Below are 13,800 nucleotides of genomic sequence, written 5' to 3'. Positions count from 1 at the left end.
TGTTCAAAGCAAAAATAAATTGAAGACCTCCGACCTCAGGCAGAGCTGAATTTGGTTCTTGCACAAAAATGCATAGAGATGGGCCCTTCATACACTGTTAGCAATCCTCGCTGGTCGGTAAGTCTGTGCTGTTAACACAGTTTTGTGGTGTATAACAGAAGTTCTGTCAAGTACACTACCAAGAGAGGTTACATCCGTTAGAACTTCAACAGGTAGTCGTGGCCGAGCGGTTAAGGCGATGGACTTGAAATCCATTGGGGTCTCCCCGCGCAGGTTCGAATCCTGCCGACTACGGAATTATTTAGCTTCAGGTTTAAAATAACTCTGACAAACAGACATACATCAAATCAAGATAATCTTCAATTTGTGAAGATAGAATCGCCTCCGTGAATTACTTAGGATGTTCGTTCTTTTCTTGAAGAAAAAAAGGGCGGTGTGGCAACACGGAAAGGACATATTAATAATTATTACACAATACCTTTGACGACAGTCTCGAGTAGACTGAAGTGAAACATCGCATGCATTAACACAAGCACACATCAGGCGACTTCCTGGAGTCCACAGGTTAGCAATTTTTTTAGAGAGAGACTGTAAAAGAGTGAAGTGTAATTTTTAAAATTAGGGACGTGTTGGCAGAGTATGTCTAGAGGAGCGACCAAAGGGAACGCAGTGAGTCGCATCAGTAAAACAGATATGGCAGCGGTGGGATTCGAACCCACGCCTCCGGAGAGACTGGAGCCTTAATCCAGCGCCTTAGACCGCTCGGCCACGCTACCTTACAGGTCTGCTAGTTTGTGTTAAGAATCTAACCAGTACCATAAAATACTTAGACAAAATAGAGTTTCCGTATTCGAAGAACCATCGTAAACAACAGGTTCACAACTTGGGGAGGGCAGGGTGGAAATAAAGCTGAGCCGTTGAAGGGCAGAAGGTGACTGCTGAGTAATAGTATCTGAAGAAGGTTATCTCTCTTACCCACTCACAAGCTACAGCACGGTTGCTCCCGGCAGCTAGAGTCTACACTCTACACAGCAATCCCTGTAAGAGACACAACTCTCTGAGAAATGACTTTCCAAACCAATGTAGAGACATCAGTTTTAAATATGGCGATGTTACTCGATCATTTCCTAATGAAACAATTGTTCATACTGACAGGGCGATTTGTTAGGGCGTGATCTAATAAAACCAAGCATTTGCATGCAATCTGTCTCGCCTTTGGGACCTTATATGTATGTATTTAGCTATGCAGCACATTAGCCTGGGTGCTGAAACACCAACTGTTCTTTAACATGGAGGGAAAATAAGCACCAAACTGCGTGACACGCCAGGTATGGTAACACATGGAGTGAAATATTCCCTTTTAGCTGGAAATGGTATAGTCCACTGCTCTGTTTTTAATATAAAAACAGGGAAAGAAAGCAATGAGAGAGAGTGTTGACGAAGCATGAAGCCTTAAACACGATTAAGATAGGGGAAAGGAGGCCAAAAGAAAGAAGCCCGATTTGCAAAACAAGGAAAGGAGGCAGGGAAAAAGGCCCCAAAGAAACTGGGGGAGAAAAACCTAAAGAGAAAGGAATCAACTTTTAGTATAGGAAGCGAAGAAAGAAAGCTAAAAACTAAAAGAGACCAAGAAGAAACAAAGCTAAGAAAAAGGACCAAATGTAGAGAGAACAAAATTAAAGAAAAGGGAAAAGAAAGTGGATCAGAGAGAAAAAACAGCCAACAAAGAGGAAGCGAGAAAGATAGTGAAAAGGAGAGGGGCTTGAAAAGCAGGATGTTGGCTGGAAAGGACATGAAAACGCGGCAGAGAAATTAGCTGAAGCTATATGTGTGCTCAGCCCAGAGGCGCAACTAGGGCCAAATTGCGGGGGGAGGGGGGCCTAAGAACATTTTTTGGGGGAGGCTGAACCTTTAATCAGTAGGCAGTGGAGCTGCAGGGGCTCTTAGAAGGGGTGAAACAACTGCAAGGCCTATTTAACATTCAAATGGTCTTTTAAAGACCTGTGAAACGTTCGGGTGCGGCTCGGTGTGTGCCCGGGATCTGTCTCATCCCGGGTTGTCACACACGACAGGGAGGGGGGGGCGAGGGGGGGCTGAAGCCCGGTGAGTCCAATGGGTGTTGCGCGCCTGGCTCAGCCACTGAAAACCATTGCTGCTTCCTTGCACGTTCCACATGCGAGCAGCTGCAGAAAGCCGACAGCCAATAGGTGAATGCAGACCTACCAGGCTGTGAAAGCGGAGAACAGTGCACATTAGAAGAAAATTACGAGATACCAACAACACCGGGAGCTGCACGTTTCAAGAGAGCAGGTACAGGGCCGCCTCTAAATAAAGGTGATGCAGATAAATACCGTGCGAAGTGAGTGATAGAGGCCCTCTGGTACCCATCCAGCCAGTGGCCTGATGCGAGAGATATATGAAGAGTAAAGACAGCCCACCGCTTCCAGTCAAAGACTCTAGGTGGAAGTCTCGGCCCATCAAATCCAAACATTAGTCAGAGCCTAAGCATGCACTGCAGTGTGTGCGGGTCCCATCCAGTGACAAGTTCGATCCATGGGATTCAGCATAAGCATGCAAACCACAGTGTGAGGGTCACCGCACCCAGACAGATACACTGCGTGAGCAGGGTCTCTCTGGTTGCTGCAAACAAGCACAGTGTATGGTACCTCGGGTCACAAGACACTGGGGGCTCACAGAGGACGGCCCCTTCAGACAACAAGACACAGTGTGGCCCTCCTGAGTCACCAAATCCAGACATATGATGTGGGGTCCCCAGTAGTCACCTCTTCCAGGCAGATGTTGAGTGTTAGAAGGTGGTTCTGACACTATGGACCGCCCAGGTTTTTCACTTTTTGAGCACCTAATTATTCAGCTTTTACTGTGGGGGTCCCTCATAAGTTGGGACTCACCCACAGTGAACTCATAATGAAAGATAATGCATGTGGATTTTACTGGTGTCCCCTGGCTGGACCAGGCCACTGCGCAGCAGCTGGAGTAAGGGACGCCGGCTGGTTACATGCAGACACAGGTGTACATGCATGCACATATGTGTAGGGGCTGTGCAGGGGAGATTCCTGGCATTCGCCGCCCAAGAGCAGGTGAAGATAGACTGGTGTGGCAGGACTTATGCAGAATGGGGTGGTGACATGGAATAGGTTTTATACACTGGGAAGAAACATGCCAGTGAAAGTCAGTGTGTTTTACTGTTTTTCACTTCATTATTCCCATATGGTGATGTGGAGCCCATAGGCTAGATTAACTTTCCTAAGGCCTACAGATTCCAGACACGCACTAAAGTCCACTGTAATGGGTGTGAGAAGAAGTATTCTGCAGAGTCTAGAGACATATTTGTACTGCTGGGTCATACAGAAATGTCATATTTCTCTGAGTCAGCCATAACCAGGGCCTGTCTGAGGGCTGACATCAGCAGGCTGGATTGATAACCTTTCTTCCATGAGTGAAGGCCTCCTCTCCAAGGAAGAGAAGATGGGTGGAGCTACAGGCTCATCCATCAGCAGCTATTACTGGGTGGCAGGCACCAGGTGGCACCAGGGAGAAGGCAGCCCTTGGGAAAGGGGCTTTTTTAGAGACCATGTGGCTGGACAACGCCATTTTGACCAAAACCAGAGGCTGGGCAGGAACGAGGGAGCAGGGGCAGTGAAGTGATGTGTCACTGTTTGATAGGACAAACAGAGACTTCCTGCCAGCCCACTACTCAACTGTGTTTGCACAGGAAGAGGAGCTCTGTCTGGGGTGTGGTCTGCTGAGGCAGAAGGTGCTGGAGCCTGGTGCAATGGGCAGTTGGAAGGAGGAACCCCCTGACTGCCCCAGGATCCTGGACAGCGCCAGGAGAAGAGTCCAGGACAAGTGTGCAAAAGCAGGGGCCCCTTCGCAGAGAGAAGAGAGGCCCAGGAGGACAGCAGGCAAAAGGCTGGCACATGGAGCCAGTGAAGACAGCTCCCTGCTGAAAGCCCCCTCTCAGAGATCCGGAGGGTGAAGGAGAGTGCTCCTAGTGGCTGGGGATGACCACCAGGAGCAAGAAGAGATGACAATTGTGCAAATAGGTCTCCTGGGGACCAAGTGTTGCCCCACAGAAGGTAGGCAACCTTTGACCGCTCAGTGAACTGACAATGAAGCGCTTGGGGCTCCACCTCCGGTCTCAACTATGCCCCCGGGGTGGGTCAGGTCCCGCCGGCTGTCCCCAAGAGAACTAAAGTCAGGGTGCGCCATCGCTCACCCTGTGAAGGTACACCTACCCGGTGCAAGGAACCCACCCTGGCCCCCAACGAACATGAAGGCGGGAGCGCCGTTTTGAGGAGGGGGCAGGGAGTGCTGTTGCACCCCCTCAAAAAGGAGGCCCCCGCGAAGAGGTTTCTGGTGCCCCCGTGTGGTTTCGTGGTCCTGAATTGGGTTCGATAGTTCCGAAACCCGATTTATAAAGATCGTTGGAAATGGACGATTTTGGTGTCAACAGACCGCAAATGGCGAGTGTAACGTGTCTGAGTGTTTTCGTATGAATCGATATAGGGGAACACTCTGCATTTGAGGATTTAGTTTGAACCCTCGGGTTCCATTTTGTATGTGGCAGCCATCTTGCGTGGTTGCCCTAACATAGGCCCTATGATCGTGGCCGAACGAGTCCTTGACACGTACGCCTTAGTTGACTTCTAGTTGACCTGGCCGAACTGACTCCTCGCCTGGGGCGAATCCCGCTGAGCCAGTTCCTTGTTCAGCAGTTGGCCTGATAAAGATCAAAGAGCAGGACGTGCCCTGACTTTATGGCACACCGTTCCCACTCCCCTATCTCCTTTCCATCTGTTTCTGCCTTTCCTTTACGACATGTTCATCGATCTGGGTTGAAGGTTTTATGGTGGGTTTGTCCGGCCTGATCGAACAGGAAACTTAGCATATGTGCAATCGTTTTGGTGGGCTGGACAACGGAAAGTGGGATTAACTTTTACTGTCGTGATTCGTTACTTTTTGAAATGCTACTTGTTCATTGGTTAGTTTGCATGCACCGAATGTAAATTGTGATATTGCCAGAGGCGTAATTTTCAGCATAAAAGACCGAGTTTCGTTCATTGAGGTGGTGCAGTCTCTGTCGAACTACCGTGTGTACTTTGTAGACCTCTGTCCCTGGTTGCAACCAATAAACTTTGGTCTTTGATGTCATCGAGAAGTATCCCGTGTCTCTGTTTGCAAAGACAGGGGAATCCGGGGTCTTTGGGTGTTGCCCTGACACCGCTGGGTTATTGTAATAGTATTGGTTCCGAGAAAACCCAGTACCTCACCCGGACCCCATCCACGGTTCCTGAAGCAAAGCCCGGGAGTGCCGTTGCTCTCCGTATAAAGCTGGGCCACCGGGGTGCCTGGAGCCAAACCCTGGCCCCCGTGAAGACTGTCGCCACAGCCCGGGAGTGCCGTTGCACTCCCCATGAAGAATGCCGCAGAGAGGGGCCCGGGATCCCAACTCCAGGCCCCGGTGTGTCCCATGGAGGAGGCCGGGGGGGTGCAGCCGCACTCCCCCTGAGTTCAGGTGTGCCAGTGGGAGAAGACGCGTCTGCCCGCCGAAGCGGGCAGACCAGAACTACAGTGCTGGCTCCCGCTACAGCACGCCAGATTTAATTTTAAGGTTCTGGTTCTGACCTATCGTGCCTTACAGGGCCTGGGTGCTGAGGACATTGGATCTTTTGTATCCTTCTACACCCCAGGCAGGTCCCTGAGATTGGCTCACAAAAACCTGTTGGCGACCCCCCGGATCCTGAAGGCCAGATGGGGAGGGAGAGCCTTTTTCTCCCTCGCCCCGAAACTGTGGAACGCTCTTCCCGCTGATCTCAAGGGCCAGCCATCTCTTGCCCTTTTCCGGAAGAATTTAAACACTTGGCTATTCGCAGAATCCTACCTGTAACATTTGCTCCCTCCACTTGCCTCTGACCACTCAGTTGTATATTTTTCCATCTTTTGTGCCTTGATGCCTTCGGGTTAAGTTGCGCTCATACAAATTCCTTTTCATTCATTCATTCATTGGTGACATATAACCCTGACTGAGCATTTCCTACTGACCATAAAGTATTCACCTCTATATCTTAAGGGCTGGCAGTCTGGGTTCTTCACCTAAGCTCAGTAGCAAGAATACATGTTAAAGCATCACTTTAGAATGATCATATTTGTGGATCATTAGAATGCCTTGCAATTACAGCCCCTAAAGGCATCACAGATGCAACCACAGGATTACACATATACAGTCATCCACACTAGCAGGAATGGCTGGCAACATAACCCCACTTTGCTTATGAAATCACCTTATACGGGTTTTTCACATTACACATGTGACCTTCAGCCCCCCTGAAAGAAATAACATTAGGAAATGCACTATGGGTGTAATTACACCTCTTCACCTCCAGGGGATGCTCTTCAGACAACCCCAACTCAGCCCTTCACTCCTTAATGCACTTCTCATTTCTCCTCCATCTGCAGAACAAAAGTCCCAGCCCAAGAGGAGTTAAAATGCTGGCTGAGCCCTTGAGGGGTTATCCCTTGCAAGTTCCCAAGAGACTTAGGGAGGGACTTTTCTTTGTGGTGCTGGGGGAGACAGCGCTGCTCCTGCAGCTCCCACTACACCCTGGCACACATATGGTGGAGACCCCGTTCTCCTGGGGCCCCCCCAAGCAGTGAAAACACAGTTTTTTCCTTGCAGGCAGGTCTAGGCCTGCAAGGCCTTATGGGGCGAATCTCCGCGGTGTTGTGAATATGGTAGCAGCGGCTCCCCCGCTGCTTCGGGGAGAGGTGTGATCACCGCCGGCGGCTTCCTGCCACAACCAGACCTCATGGGGGAGGCGGCCCCACCCAGTACTCCCAGGTGACTGCCTCCAGCTCGGGGAGCCTACCACCGGCTGCTCTGGTGGTTCATCGGGGGCCCAGTCCCACCTGGGCCCTTGGCTCCTCCTCCTTATGGTACAGGGCCCCAGTCCCACCCGGGACCCCAGCAGGCTGCACTTTGGAGGGCAGCCTAGGGAGCCCACCACCGGCTGCCCTCGCCGGCTCTGCGTCCAGCCAGCACCCTCGCGTGCTGTAGCGGGAGCCGGCACTGTAGTTGTGGTCTGCCCGCTTCAGCGGGCAGACGCGTCTTCTCCCACTGGCACACCTGAACTCAGGGGGAGTGCGGCTGCACTCCCCTGGCCTCCTCCATGGGACACACCGGGTCCTGGAGTTGGGATCCCGGGCCCCTGTCTGCCGCATTCTTCATGGGGAGTACAACGGCACTCCCCGGCTGTGGCGACCGTGAAGACTGTTGCCCTAACATGCTGCAGATGCCGGTCCTTCTGATCGCAAAACTTAGTATGCGGGCCCCTATGGTATGTATGAGGTGACCACTGGTCATAATGCACAGTTCAGGCCCTAGCAGGTCACCATACAAAGTAAGGGGCCTGCTATTCACCATGCACAGTCTGTGGGGCCACGCTGGATGCAATACACAGTGCGGCCTGCCCTGGTTACAGTACACTATAGTGGGGCCACACCGGCCACAATCCATATCGCGCGGCCCCTCCCATCACATGACATCCTTCGGTGTGACTGTCGGGTCACTAAGTCATGCCAATGGCCACGTTATAAACATGCAAGCACTAAACGAGGCAAAATATGAGCACATTCCAAATCTCAGCGTTGATTTTATTAACAAGCATTTGCAATGCAATAGGACTCGCATTCATGCGAGACCTATTGCATTGCAAATGGGAGTGCGGGCGGGGTGAGAAGGAATGGGAAGAAAATAGTGCTCGCAATCTAAAGAACACATATCGTTCAACACTCGAAGTAAAGGGGCCAGTAGCATTGTAAGGATAGAAATAACGACATTGTCTTCATAAGGAGGGACTAAAAAGCCTATAAACCAATTGAAAGGTAGCATTTAGGAACAACAAAGACACACGCCAATGAAAAAGGTGGGCAGAGCTTCCATGGAGCTTCCACTCCATACTGAATACTGCATGCCCCTGGGTCGACCTAAAGAGAATAGAAGATCTGCATTCATTGATGAAATCAGCCCTATTGACCCAGCCAGCCAACCTCCCCAACATACCTTTAGCTTTAAAGTGATGTCATGTCTTCTGTGGCTTCTTCACAGTCTGCTGTGCATGCTTCTAGCCAGCAATACTTTACATGCTCTGGTCTTAGAGCTCAAATTGACACGGTAGAAGTGACACTGAAAGTCCCCAAATGCTACATGGTACTGGCTAAAACCTCTGCACTGTTGGGTGGTGCCTCAGATGACATTTGCCCCACGTGGAATTTCTGAGGGATTTTCACATTGCAAGCAGGACATGGACAGGAAAGAGGGCAGAAAGCCATTCTGAAGAAACTAAGCAGAACATGTGCAGGAAATGTACATGTGAAACTAAACATTTAAAATAGATGAGTTTTTTTTCTATTTGCCCTGTTTCTCACTCGTCCTGCACAACAAGTGATCTCTATTCTGAGAACATTAATATCAGTCCACACACATGTTATTTTGATGTGGAATTACTTAATTGCTTCCTGATAATTAGCGTTACAATGATAGAATGAGTCCTAATCTAATTTGTCACAATTGTTATAGTGTACTTTCAGGGTCTCTGGACTTATGCAATTGTGCGGCCACAGCGTTGTTCACATAATTAAGGATTTTCAGCATTTGCCGCATAATAATGTACCACCTGCCGCATATCTACTGATTTTAACAAAAAAATGTTTTTAGCTCAAACAGTTCAAAATATACTAAAAATACAGCGAAATGTGCTCCCATGTAATGCAATGCCCTTTGCAAAGGTTGATAGGTCAAATTCCTGTTGCTTAATACTATATTGGGGTGCTATACCTGTACTAATGAGGTGCAGCCAAAGCCCAGACCTTGTGTACAAGTGTATAAATGAAAAAATAATTAATTAATACTATTAAAAATGTGTTGCATAACCCCACATATTTAGCTTCTTCTTGCTACATGATTTACTCAACTCTGCACATAATTTGGCCCTTCCATGCTGCTTAATACTAGTGGCCCTGAGTACTTCATATCACTGGTGAGGTGTCTTGTGCTTTGTGGAAGATGGCACACGAAGCATTCTATTGGATCCGCTTGATTGTGAATATGTCCACTCATAGAGTGATTGATGTGGGAGATGTTTCTTTATTGTGAGTGAACATTTCTGCTTTTATTTTTTTATTTGTCAATGGATCTCAGTTTTTATTGGTGTAAACATATGCAAGAGCCAGTACCGGCCGATGACCTTTGAAAGGGGTGAGCATGTAAGAGGGAAACATATAGCAAGCACTAACTGGCAGATGCATCAAAGTAAATACAGGGAGCAAATGGGCAGATTCTCAGAATCTGCACCTTTGCTCCCGGTATTTTTGCATTTGGGATGCATCATCCCAAATGCAAAAATCGCAATTTAAGGAATCTCTAAATTGAGATTCCCTAAATTGCGATTGCATTCAAGGAATCCCAAATTGAGATTCCTTAAATGCAATGCATGAAAGTCAAAAAAAATAGCGAATTCACTAATAGGGGGAGCAAATTACCATGAAGTTGGACTTCATGGTAATTTGCTAAAACTTTGAAAAAAGCACTTTTGTGCATTTTTCAAAGTTTCATGTTGCGCACACACATGCCCTTAGGGCATGTGTGTGTGCAACATCAATTTCAGGGGTGCAACAGGGTGTCATTTTGACACCATTGCACCCTTGAAATTACATGAGCAATTTGTGAGTACCTACTGGTACTCGCTAATTGCTCATGCAATCTCCAATACATTCCTATGGGCCTCTAGGCCCATAGGAATGAATGGTACAGCATTCCTTAATTGTGACTAGCAATTTGCGAGTAGCAATTAAGGAATGTTAAGGAATCGCTATTTTAATAGCGATTCCTACATGCATAGGCTTTTGCTATTCCTAAATAGCGATTCCTTAAAAATCGCTATTTAGGAATAGCAAAAGGCTACGTTGATGCATCTGCCAGTATGTCCCTTAAATTATTCCGATCATAGCAAACCTGGCTGCCTTGGGGTGCCAACTATAGAGTTTTTAATTTCTGTATGCCAATGTAGTACATGCTTGAATGAAAAAGAAATATTAAACTATGTAGAGGTACACTCTGGACACATTGCAGTAAAATAGAGCAAACAGGCTCTACTCAATTCCCTCTGGAGTTTACAAACAAGAGTAATGCAGACACATCCAAATTAAGGGGAAAAGGGAACAGATAGATTTATCCACAATCATTGATTTTGATGGAAAATATTAGAGCCAACCTGCATTCTGTGGTGATGACTCAGAGTCAGTTACAGAGAAGCACGTCTTTATTTATTAAAGACAGAGCTCACAGAAGCGTGGTCCCTTCAACGCCAGCGACAGCACAAACTGTCATTGGTGGAACCCAGGCGCACTGTTGACAATAGAAACGAACACTGGGCTACAAGAGAAAAGAAGCACTGCCAAAAGCAAGTGCAACACTACAACAAACCCCCTCCCTTCTACCCAAAAGTCAAAGAAAACAAAAAGAAGAGAAAAAAAGAAAAAGGAAGATAAGAAAATCAGGTCTGAACAAAGTCCTCCAAATAACCAGGATGTCTCCTCATACGAGGGAGTCGGGAGACACCCCTACCCCCATCAGACGGGAGATCAGAGCAAAAAGAACAAAAGGCATCCTCCGAACCCCTCTCTCTTCTAGTCTCAGAACCAGAAGAAGACATCTCTGCCTCGCTCATCAACGTACATTTTTTTTAGGTGAACAGCAGAATTAACAGTGGCAGGTACATGTGTAACATGATCCATTTTAACACACCTGCGATACAAGGCAATCTTGCGTTTGTTCCATTGTCCAGAAGCACATAGGTGTCAAACACCTGCTTGAACCTAAAGGGGCCCCAAAACTTGGATAACCCTTTACAAGGTCTTCCATGCCGGACTTTGACCCAATCTCCAATAAGCACACCATCAAGTTTGATTTTGTCTTTCGCTACCTGAAAGGTTTGCGGCCTGGGAGATACTAACCAAGACGGAAGAAGTTTGGTACCAGGCTTTCTTCCGTGCATCCTTTTAAATGGTGTGACACAAGTGACAGAGTTCACAGTGGTGCGATGAGCTCAAACTATCTCACCGACCAGCACACTCACATCTTTACCACTCTGAACAGCCATAGCTATGGTCCCTTTTACCATCCTGTTGGCATGCTCCACAATGCCATTGGCTTGAGGATTATAGAGCGCCGTGCGATGATGAACAACACCACACTTAGCCAAAAAATCCTTAATTTCTTGTGAAACTAGCTGAGTACCATTATCCGGGATTAGAGTATGAGGAAGACCCTCCTCATGAAGAATTGCTCTCAATTGTTCAATGGTGTTCTTTGTAGTTATGTCAGACATGAATTTTACAATTAACCAGTTGGAAAAAACATCAACTAACACCAATGCATTCCTCAAACTCTCCTCCACGACATGCACATAGGTCCAATGAAATCCAGACAAACTGAACTCCAAGGAACACTAGGATCCTCAATGTGACACGGGGAGACTTGACAACCAGTCTTGAGCCTCTTCTCACTTTCTCTGCACACGTCACACCGTATCACCCAAGAGCGATTTCTTCATCCATACTAGGCCACCAGAAATCTTCACTGACCCTTTTCTTAGTTAATATTTGCCCAAGATGGCCTTCATGAGCCAATCCAACAATCCTGGGTCTTAAACCTTCAGGAGGCACAAACGTATCATTCCTCAACAGAACATTTGCGCCATTCACGGTCATCTCATCCAAAACCTTAACGTACGGCCTCACAGAAGGTGCCAGGGTGCTCTCTCTGCATTCCCCCTGAACCAACATTCTTTTGACACATTTAAGGGTATCATCCAATTACATAAAATGACACCAATCTGCAGATGAGAACGCAGAAGCAACACACTCCTCGACATCAGACAAAGTGGCCACAGCATCATCAAAATCTTTACAAACATCCGGACTGACACCACCAGATGATCTAAGAGACAAATGAGACAAATAATCTGCTTGGGCATTCTTCCATCCAGGAATGTGAGAGACAGTGTACCAATATTCCTGCAATCTAGAGACAAGTCTGGCTAACCTGGCAGAACCTTTACCAGCACCACCTGGACTGAGTACCTTGATCAAAGGTTTGTGGTCCGTACAAATACAGAACTCAACACCCCACAAAAAGGTCCTGAAATGCTCCACCAACCAGGCAGCGGCCAGAGCCTTACGCTCAATCACTGAATAGTTACACTCGCACTCAGCTAGTGAGCGTGAGGCAAAAGCCACAATTCTCTCACCACTTTCATGCATGTGGGTGAGCACAGCACCCAGTCCACAAGCACTGGCATCTCCTGTCAAAAAGGTCCTCAAAAGTGTGTCAAAGAGGGCTAAATCATTGGCATCACAAATGTCATCCTAATGAGATCAAATGCTCTCTGCTGGGTATCCTTCCAAACAAACAAACACCCCATCCTCAACAAGATTCTAAGAGCTTCAATTTTAGATGCAAATCCTCTCACAAATTTTGAATAGTATTCAATCAATTCCATAAAAGACCTCAATTGATCTTTATCGGACGGAACTGGAGCACATCTAATAGCCTCTAAAAGATCCAATTTAGGCCTGACACCTTGGCCAGATATGGTGTGTCCCAAATACTCGATTTCTTCCACCAAAAACTTGCACTTTTTCCTCCTAAGTGTAAGGCCAGCCTCCCTCAACCTACTCAGAACCTCCCTCAACGTTTTGTTGTGTTCATCCACAGACTCACCAAAGACCAGAATGTCATCCTGGAAAAACTTCAAATTTTCTGAGCCCTTAAAAATACTAGTCATAATGCGCTGAAATACACTACCAGAGGGCGAAAGTCCGAAGGGTAGCCTGGTAAAGCGGAAAGTACCTTCCATAGTTATGAAAGCTGTAAGGTTTTTCGAGTCATCATGAAGTTTGATCTGGTGGTAAGCACTCTTCAAATCAAGTTTGGAAAAGTACTTAGCAACCTTCAACAAAAGTAACAATTTGTTAATGTTTGGGTGGGGAAATGTGTCCGCAAAAACATGCTGATTAAAACTGCGAAGGTCCACATAGAACCTGAGTTTGCCATCACTCTTCTTTGTAATAACGACCGAAGAGACCAACTCTGACACCTCAACAGGTTCAATTACTCCTTCAGCAAGCATATCATTCAGCAATTTCTTAACATCATCCCTAACCACTACAGGAACCCTCCTGAATTTGTGCTTCACTGGAATGGTTCCCTCTTGCAACACTATATTATGGGTGTAACCCAAGTTTTTTTAAAAACATTATCCATTTCTGCAAGGATTCTCTCTGTGGCAGACTCATCAGGCATGCACAACACATGACCAGGAGCAGGAGGATCAATAACAATATGAAGATCAAATTGATGACACCAACCTAGAATAGGTGGGCCATCTTCTGCTACATACATTTTTCCTTGAACTTGCCTAGACTTGACAACAATAGTAGCAGAAAAAAAACCTGAGACAGTTTTTCTCTCCCCTTGATAACCCCTAGGGTCAATGTCTTTGGGAAGGAGAGAGACCTGAGGCCACTCCTTCTCCCACATCCATCTACGCAATGGTATAAAAAGACCCACAGTCCACTATCAACTCTACTTCTTTGTCTAAGATGTTAAAAAAATGCTTTTGGGCGACTCCGCCTCTCCGGTGTTTCATTGTCCGAAAGGACCATTAAGAGGCGGTCGTCAGAATCTTCATCAATTCTGAAGTCCTCCATTACATTCACACT

General features: G+C 47.1%; 2 non-coding genes across 2 annotated transcripts; one reads left to right on the top strand and one right to left on the bottom strand.

Annotated features, from left to right (window-relative positions):
• The first annotated feature begins 212 nt into the window (after window positions 1-212).
• Window positions 213-294, top strand: TRNAS-UGA (transfer RNA serine (anticodon UGA)). Its single transcript has one exon. It is a non-coding gene; the product is annotated as a tRNA-Ser (tRNA).
• A 400-nt stretch (window positions 295-694) lies between these two features.
• Window positions 695-776, bottom strand: TRNAL-AAG (transfer RNA leucine (anticodon AAG)). The gene has a single exon. It is a non-coding gene; the product is annotated as a tRNA-Leu (tRNA).
• Between the last annotated feature and the right edge of the window lie 13,024 nt (window positions 777-13,800).

Source organism: Lissotriton vulgaris, chromosome 12 (genome assembly GCF_964263255.1).
Source record: "Lissotriton vulgaris chromosome 12, aLisVul1.2, whole genome shotgun sequence".
NCBI classification, from domain to species: Eukaryota; Metazoa; Chordata; class Amphibia; order Caudata; family Salamandridae; genus Lissotriton; species Lissotriton vulgaris.
Note: the sequence above shows the minus strand (reverse complement) of the source record. Positions and strands in the feature narration are given on the sequence as shown.